Source organism: Myotis brandtii, unplaced genomic scaffold (genome assembly GCF_000412655.1).
Source record: "Myotis brandtii unplaced genomic scaffold, ASM41265v1 scaffold18, whole genome shotgun sequence".
Classification (NCBI taxonomy): Eukaryota; Metazoa; Chordata; class Mammalia; order Chiroptera; family Vespertilionidae; genus Myotis; species Myotis brandtii.
Genome location: NW_005356674.1, coordinates 1,575,781 through 1,584,982, shown reverse-complemented (window position 1 = coordinate 1,584,982; position 9,202 = coordinate 1,575,781).

The window sequence follows — 9,202 nt, the reverse complement described above, 5'->3', positions numbered from 1 at the left end:
GGAGGCTGGGGGGCGCCGGGGAGCTGGGACGCGGGGACCCGAGGCCCTGGGGGCGGGACCGTGCCCCTCCCGCCCCTCATGCTCATCCCCACCTCTGGTTCGGCTGCGCTGGGAGAGGGACCTGGATTTCATGTCAGGGCCCAGAGCCTGGGAGAGAAGTCACGGGCGGGCCACACCCAGGAGGAAAACAAGGGCGTCCGCGCCTCCGCAGTTACTCAGGAGGGAACCAGCCCGCCTGTTGAGTCAAAGAAGGAACGCGGGGCGCTGCGCTGATGGGCAAATGCAGTGACAGAAACTGCGGACTAGTTGCCTTCAGCTGAGGTCGGGACAGAGCGGGAGGCAGGGCCAGAGATGGCTGTGCGGGGAGGGGGCTGAGAGGGGCAGGAGAGGCTGGCGGGGCTGGGTCAGGCCTTCCCCTCCCTCTGCCTGGAGGGAGGCTTCTGATTGGGGTAGTTGGGCGCCCGTTCCTGGGATTAGGAATCCGGGATGAGAAGCAGGTCTGCGTGAACACCTGTGAAGCGTATGCAAATAGATGTAGATGTGAACTCCTGTGAAGAGTATGCAAATAGTTGTAAATGTGAACTCCTGTGAAGAGTATGCAAATAGTTGTAAATGTGAACTCCTGTGAAGAGTATGCAAATAGTTGTAAATGTGAACTCCTGTGAAGAGTATGCAAATAGATGTAGTTGTGGGCTTTCTGACCCGCCTGGGGAAGGTTTACTAGCTGGGGGGAGAGGCGAAATGTGGAAAACCTGGGAACTACTCCGTGGAATATTCTTCTCCCTCCTCTGCCTCCTGAGGAGCTCAGACTGTTTATGAAGACGGAGAGACAGGGCTCTGGGAACGGTGCGGGCAGCGTGCCCCTTGCCCACGGTGCTGGAGCACAGGTGTCTCTATCTTACCTGCTGCTGGCACCGTGCCGCCGCCTTGCCCATCTTGAGACCTGGTTTCCTCGCATGGAAGTGGGGCTGATTGATGGCTTAGGGCCCCGTTGATATCAAGACATATTTTCCAAATTAACACGGCAAACCCGTAGTTGGGGATTGAAGAAAAGCTGAGGGTCTCTGCGGCCTTGGATGTGGCTGCCACTCGGGGCCTCACCTGGGGCACCCAGAGAGTGCGGTGCGTGCCCACCCCCTGCTGCTCTCACCTCCTCTGACTTACACCCGCCCCTGTGAGGGGTAGAGGCCAAGGCCAGGTGGGGCTGAGCAGAGACACCGTCCCTCTCCCCTGCGGGACTTGGAACTCAATTCTCAATCCAGCAGCCTCACCACAGGGCTCCGGGTGATCTCAGTCATTGTTCTCCCTGTTGGACTCATTGTCCCCACCTGTGAAAACTTCCGCCAGCCCCCTGGGCCTCGCCTGGTTCCCTTCCATGGACGATACAGCGCGAAGGGCTGCTTCCGCCTGAGAAGGGTTGTGAGTGAAGAACCTGCGGACCCCCTTGTCTTGTGACTGTGGCCGGGGCACAGGGAGAGAGCAGGCAAGGTCTCCCGGCTCAGCCCCTGGACAGGAGTGGCTGCCGTGTGGATGTGTGAGTGCTCCTCACACACAGCTTTTAGGGCTGTTTTTGGAGGAATGGAGAGCTGCCTCGGTCAGCCCTCCCTGCCAGGCTGCGGACTGGGGGACAGCGGAGTGACAGGAGTGGGGTCCTTGGTGCTGCAGAGCTGGTGACAGCCAGCGCACCGTCATGCAGCTGCAGCCTGGAATGCGTTTCTGCAGCAGTTGTGTGAGCCGAGTGTCTGAAAGCTGCCTGTTCAGCCAGCAGTGAGGGCTCGTGGGGGGCTGTCATGTATTCTCAATCTCCCTGGCCTCCTGACCCTACCTTCCTAATAGGAAACTCGTTCCCAAGGGTCCGAGCAGCACGAGCTGGATGCCGCAGGGGGTGGAGCAGTAGGAGGGATGTGCAGAGTGGGGCTGTCCAGGCTCCCCCTGTGCCCGGCTCTGCTGGGCCCGGCCTGTAGGTTCAGGGACTCCAGCATCCACCTCCCTTCTCCTCAGCGTCACTCCTCCGTGCTCTGGGCTCCTCAAGACCCTCCTGGGGGAACCTTAGCTGCTCTGCTCCCCCCCCTCTCCCGTGGCAGGGCCCTGGTGGGAGCCGGGCAGGCTGCACTCCTGGGTTTGTGCAGCGAGCCCCTCCACCTGCCCCCCCCCCCCCTTCCGGGGCAGGGCCCTGGTGGGAGCCGGGCAGGCCGCACTCCTGGGTTTGTGCAGCGAGCCCCTCCGCAGCTGCGTGCAATGATGCTTATTCATCGAGCCCTTGCCCAGAGCTCGGGTGGTTTGATACTTGTTTTGCTCCTTCCACGAGTGGGCCGGTGTGAGGAGGGAGGTGTTTGGGGGATGAGGGCCTGAGGCCAGGTGGAGAGAGGAAAAAACTGTCGGAAAACGTGGCGTTTTGTCCGCCTGTGGTCTCAGGCCTGGCCGGGCTAGCTCTTCTGCCGGCTGATAGCACCAGTGGGCAGCCTTGTTAGGCACAGTGCACCCTTGTGCACCTGCTGGGGTGGGACGAGCTGATGTGATTGGTGGCAGGTCTGGACTTGGAGTCTGTGCTCATTCACTGGGGGCCTTGCGGAGGTCCCCTGTCTTCTCTGGGTCCCCGATTTCTCTCTGGATGTGATGAGGATTTAGGAGCTGCCATGATTAATCCGTCCTCAGTTGGCTTTTCTCTGGTGCCCCTGCCCACAGGACCCTGTTCCCCAAACTTTCTGCCTACCCCCCCCCCCAATCGGGTGCATCTGATGGATGACGGCTGACAGGTGAGCCATTCCCCTAAAGTGGGGAGCATCCCAAGGCTCACGGTAGCATCCCTGGGATGCTGGTCCCCTGGGGATGGTCCCTCGAAGCCCCGGTGCCAGCCGTCCCGGCAGACAACAAGCTGAGTGCTTTCCTCTCCTGGGAGCTCGGCATTCCTCCTGCGGGTGGAGCCCCAGTTTTCCAGGGCCCAGGCTCTCACGGTCCGGTCCGTCCTGTGCTGAGACTTTTGTTAATTAGGGGAAGAAAATGCGATGACAGCTCTGAGCTAGGCCGGGCGCTCTCAGGTTACATTGCAAAGCTCACTTCTTGGAGCTCATGTGTGGAACCTGGTTTTGAACGTCAGAACTGGTTGGGGGCCGCTTGGAACTGGGGGACTTCCTACCCCTGAGGCCCCCGCGGCCCGGTGAGGTCATTCATGTGGCTCGGAGTCAGGCCCGTCCTCAGGAAGCAGGAGGCAGGCAGGTTTTAGCCAGGCCCCAGGGTCTCTGCCCCATGTCTTAGTGATGCTTCATGGACTTCCCAGGCCCTGGGCCAGGATTGGGCAAGAGAGGAGCAGAATGTGGGCCTCCCTCCCTCCAAGCCCCGCACAGGGATCTAAGGCATCCTTTACTCAGTTGGCAAACATCTACTGAGGGCTTGCAGGATGCCAGGCTCGGTGCCCACAGCACGAGTGACACGAGGTCCTGCCCTTGAGGAAGCCCGGGCTAGATGGGCGTCAGAGCCCCGAGAACAGCCTTTCCTGATACCAGGTGAGGAGTCTACAAGGCAGCTGTGCAAGGCCAAGGGGAGGGGCTCCAGCCCAGGCCGGAAGTGGCCCAGGCAGCCTCCTTGGAGGAAGTGGCACTGAGGTGTTCCTGGCTGCCGTAGGGGTGGGAGTGGCTCCGCTGTTAGGGGGAAGGGCAGTGCCTAGAGCTCAGTGGAATCATGATGTTATGGATTTTTTTTCTGCCTGCTCGCTCTTTCCTCCCCTTGCTTTTAGTGGCACAAATGATAATAATCCCTTTGTAAAAGAATTGAGGTCGGTAGGTTACTGGTAAGAATTTGGTGTTCTCCCAGGAGTGACAGCTGTGGGACTTCGGAGCCCCAGTCAGGAACCCCATGGGGCACAGGAGCCACCTTCTTCCAGGGCCTGAGCAGGTCCTCCCGCCTGGAGCCCCGCGCACGCATCTCCCACACTCTCCCCTCCAGGATCAGAACCGCCTGGGAGCTTGTTAAACATGAGGTTTCCAGGCCCTGCCCCAGTCCTGACGCAACATTTCTGGGGCTCTAACCCAGAACCCATGTTTCTCTGAGCTCTCCAGGAGGTGGTTTTATGCAGAAAAGTTTGAGAGCCACTGCCCGAGTCTAGCCCTTTGCATGGCCAGGTGCTGTGGGTGTCTCCCAGCATCGTGGGGAATTGGAGCAAAACCTCGGTGACGTTAGGGCTCAGTCTGAGAGCGAGGCACCTGTCTTCTGCTGCTGCCTTCCCTTTAGTGGCCTGGTGAGGGGAAGACACACGACAGAGGCCCTGACTGGGCCCCTTTGCCGCACCTCACTGTGGAGCGCCCCTCGTGGGCAGACTCAGGGCGCCTCACAGGCATCGGGCCCACTGTCTGTGGCGTCTGTGGGGGCACAGCTCCCTCAGCCAGTCAGCCGGGGCCAGGGAAACAAGTCAGCTGTGGTCCCTCCTCTGTGGCCTCAACCAGGTGACTGAACTTTCGCCGTGTCAGCCTCTCCCGTCTCGGTGGTCCCTCAACGTGCAGAGCTGGGGGCACCGAGAGGCCCGGTAGAGAATTCGCTGGGCTTTGGGTCAGGCAGAAATGGGCACAGAGCCCCGGTGACCTTGTTCTTGGCATGTACATGAGCTCAGAGGTGTCTGTACCTCCAGGGTCTGTACAACTTCCAAGTGACCACGTCTGAGCCAGGAAGGATACTGAGCACCTCACATGCACTGTCGAGTCGCATTTAGTTTTCTCAGGAAGTCTGTAGAGTGGGCAGTGCTGTGCCCATCTTGTGGATGAGAAAACTGAGGTTAACAGAGGCTAACTTTTAAATGTGCAAAGAATAGGTTAGCAAAACACTAATAAATGGGCTTTAAGTGCTGACATCTCAGGTGGAGGAGGGGGAGAGGAAAACAATGAGAAAAATATGTGAAGGCTCGGCTCAAATCGAATGCAGGTGGGAAGATCTGAGTTCTGATCTTGGCAAGTACCCACCAGTCTCTGAGTCTCTTATCTGTAAAATGGGCATAATTGTATTTTTGCTGTTCACCTTATACAGCTCTAGGAAGAACAAATAAATAATGTCTGAGGGCAGGCCCTCTGCTAAATTAGACTTTCTATCTAAGACAGTGGTTCTCAACCTTCCTATTGCCGTGACCCTTTAATACAGTTCCTTATGTTGTGGTAACCCCCAATTTCATTGTTACAAATTGAACATAATTAAAGCACAGTGATTAATCACAAAAACAATATGTAATTATATATGTGTTTTCCGATGGTCTTAGGCGACCCCTGTGAAAGGGTCGTTCGACCCCCAAAGGGGTCGTGACCCACAGGTTGAGAACTGCTGACCTAAGAGGAAACATAGTGTGTAAAGTAAAGAAGAGGAGCGAGTGGGGTGCAGGGCAGCAGCACAGCCCGCACTCGGCCCCAGCACTCCACGGCTGGTGATTCTAAGCAGCCACTGAGCCTTAGGTTTCTTATCTAGAAAATGGAACTTGTTAACCTAAAATAAAAGGCCTCTCAAAGTAAGAGGCATCAAGCATTTGTTTGAGATCAAAGAATAGCTATTTGGGAAGCACTGATTCAGGCAGAAGCCCAAAGCATGTTTCGATTAGGAGACAAAGCCAATAGCACTTATGAGAAGGGGAAGGGGAACAGTTACATCAACAGGAGGAAGGCCTTTCCATTGGTGCAGATAACATAGCACAGTGATGCTAATTCTAAATAAGGCTTTGAATTTTCAGTCTGGTAGTCATCAGTTCACTAGTCATAATATCTACTTTCTTGTTTTCTTTGCAAACAGTTTTTGGGGTCATACTGTTGCTTTAGGCCAAGTCCAACGGTGATTTTTACCCGTTTTAACATTCCAAAGGTTTGAGGTATAAGGTGTGCAAGGCCATTCCTCTGGAATGGCAGCTCTGGCTCCATTTACTTATTTAATTAATTTTTATAATCTAATAAGGGATTAAGGTGAGTATTAAATAACATGAGATAACAGGAACTCAAAAAGGTTGAAAAGAGGATTGGAGAAAGATATAACTGGGCAACTTTGAAACAAAGAAAGCAATTTCATATTAGATAAAATAGAATATAACTCAAATATATCATAAAGACAAAGAAAGGTGTTATCTATAATAATAAAAGTGCAATATGCTAATTAGACCAAACAGCCGAACAACCTTCCGGACATCATTCCGAATGTCCTTCCGGATGAAGCCAGACCAGACAGCCGAACAACCTTCCGGACATCATTCCAAATGTCCTTCCGGATGAAGCCGCGGGGGCCAAGACAGAGGCAATTAGGGGCAATCAGGCAGGTAGGCAGAGTGGTTAGGGGCAATCAGGCAGGCAGGCAGAGTGGTTAGGGGCAATCAGGCAGGCAGGCAGGCGAGCGGTTAGGAGCCAGCAGTCCCTGGTTGTGAGAGGGACATCCCCTGAGGGGTCCCAGATTGCGAAAGGGTACAGGCAGGGCTGAGAGACCATCCCCCCACCCCGTGCATGAATTTCGTGCACCAAGCCTCTAGTAGTCTCATAAGAGTAGCCATAACTAAGAAGATATAATCATGGCCATATATATTGTATAAAATAAACTTGAAATATAAACCAACAACTGACAGACTGCATGGAGGAGATAAATCAATAGTTGGGTTTAAAAGTTTTCATACATTCTGCTCTGAAAATAAAAAAAGTAGACAAAGAGGAAACAAGAATAAAGAATATTAAAAGGACATGATTAATAACTTGATCACACATGGAACAGTCATAGGAATTAATCACGCACCAAGCCACAAGGGCATTATCAATATATTCCAATGAATTGTCACCCTATGGACTGTCCAGACCACAAAGACATGAAATTAGAAAACAATAATGAATGGATTGCTGTAGAAATCGCATGTGTAGATTTCTAAAAACATTACTATTTTAAAAAGTCGTTATTTAAGAGGAAGTAATAGTGGAAATTATAAAAGAAAAACAATGAAACCACTTTGTCAAAAATTTTAGGGGAATTTATAACAAATTATTCAACTCTAAGATTCATAGAGTTCTACTCTAAGAACATAGAAAAGCAACAGTTTTATTTTTTAAATTACAGTTTACATTCAATATTAATTTGTATTAGTTTCCAGTGTACAGCACAGTGGTCAGATAGTCATACACTCCACAAAGTAAGATTTAGATCAAATAAGTAAGAAGGAAGGAAATAAAAAAGATAAGGATGATGCCCTGACCGGTTTGGCTCAGTGGCTAGAACGTCGGCCTGCGGACTGGAAGGTCCCGGGTTCGATTCCGGTCAAGGGCATGTACCTGGGTTGCAGGCACATCCCTAGTGGGGGGTGTGAGGGAGGCAGCTGATCGATGTTTCTCTCTCATCGATGTTTCTAACTCTCTATCCCTTTCCCTTCCTCTCTGTAAATCAATAAAATATATTTAAAAAAAAAAAGATAAGGATGAAAATAGAAAATTTAAAATAAAGGAAAAGGGGACAGAAAATTAACAAAAGTTAGTTTTCTGAAAAGATTAATACAATAGGCAAAATATTTGTCAAAGTTTGATTATGAAAAAGAAAAGATGAAAACAATATGGAATGAAAAAGGAATAAATACAGACATAACGATACAGATTTACTAGTAAAATAATAAAATATTATAAACAACTACATATCAATACATTTGAAAACCTAGATGAAACACACTTCTAGAAAAAAATGTGAATGCCACAATTACCACGATAAGAGATAAGGAGACCTTGAATACATTGCTAAGCACTAAAGAGAAAAATGGTAACTTACCACCCCCTCAGGCTAGGATGGTTTTCTAGGTAAGGTATCCTAAACTTCATGGATCAGATAGTTTCTATAGTTATAAGTTGTTCCAGAAAAGAGAAAGATAAGGAAAAAGCTATCTCACTCATTTTCCGATTTATTGTAAAATCTTTTTATCAAAACCAGATATGAACTGAACAAGAACAGAAGTTGTAGGTATTATTTCAAATCCTGAGCGTATAAAACCTCAATAAACTATCAGCCGACAAAACATATTACGAAAAGGGAGGTTAACCCAGGAACTTGAGATGGTTCTGCTTTAGAAAGAAACGTCAGTTAAGTTGACCACATTAATGAACAAAAGGGAAAAAATAATGTATCTCACTAGATATGAGAAAATATTGGATGGAGCTCAAACCCTTAAATAATGAAGCTCTCGGGAGCGTAGGATTTGAATAGAACTTCCTCCTCCTGACAGAGGCTGTCCTCTAAAAATGTTCAGCAAAAATCGTGCTCAACACCTTGCGGACGGGTCACGAGAATTCTCGTGTTTTCTGTTGGAAGGCTTGTGGCCAATCACGAGAATTCTTTAAAAAGCTATAAGCTTGTAAGAAGATGTGATAAATAACTTCAAAATGCAATAGGTGTTTAATTTTAAATCCCGCCTTTAACATTTATGTAAAACGTTTTTTGTACTCACTCATTCAGTAGAAACTTATCTGGCCACTGGGTAAAGGTAGCAATAAAACTACTGGCCTGCAGTGTGTCAGAAACGTCCCTTTGAGGTCAGGGAGAAGATAGAGATGCTCGCTACCACCCTGCTAGTCACCCAAGAGAAACAAATAATAAAGATGAGGGCAGGGAGCAAAGAACAACAGTTGTTACTATTTGGAGATTATAAATGTATGTAAATAACCTCTGAGAATCAGTGAGTGATTAGAGCTAGTAACAGATTTCAACCAAGTAGCCCAGAAAATGAAATTTCTAATAACCGTAAAACCGGCAAAGTCAGCTAACAGAAATGTCCAGGACTTTCATAGAACGCAGTTTGTGATCCTATGTGAATACAGCCATGTGAATTAATAGAGGGAAACATTCTGTTCATGGATGCAGACTTAATATTGTAAAGATGTCAGTTCTCTTACAACTTATCTATAAATTAAAAAATAGAGCAATCAAAATCCCAGGAGGATTTTTTTTTTTTTGAGACTGATAAGATGATGCTAAGGTTCATATGGAAGTACAAATACCTACAGTTTTCTGAATCAGCCTAAAAACGAAAAGCAAAAAGAGGGATTCACCCTACCCAGGTGATACTGCAAAGCCAGAGAGATTAAAACAGAATGGTAATGGTGCAGGGACAGACCATGCTAAGTTCAGCACCAAGTTCAGCAACACATGAAAATGCACACGACTTAGGAGGGAAGAGCCTCACAAAGTTAGGAGAAAAGTGGACTTTTTTTTTTTTTTTTTTTCTAGT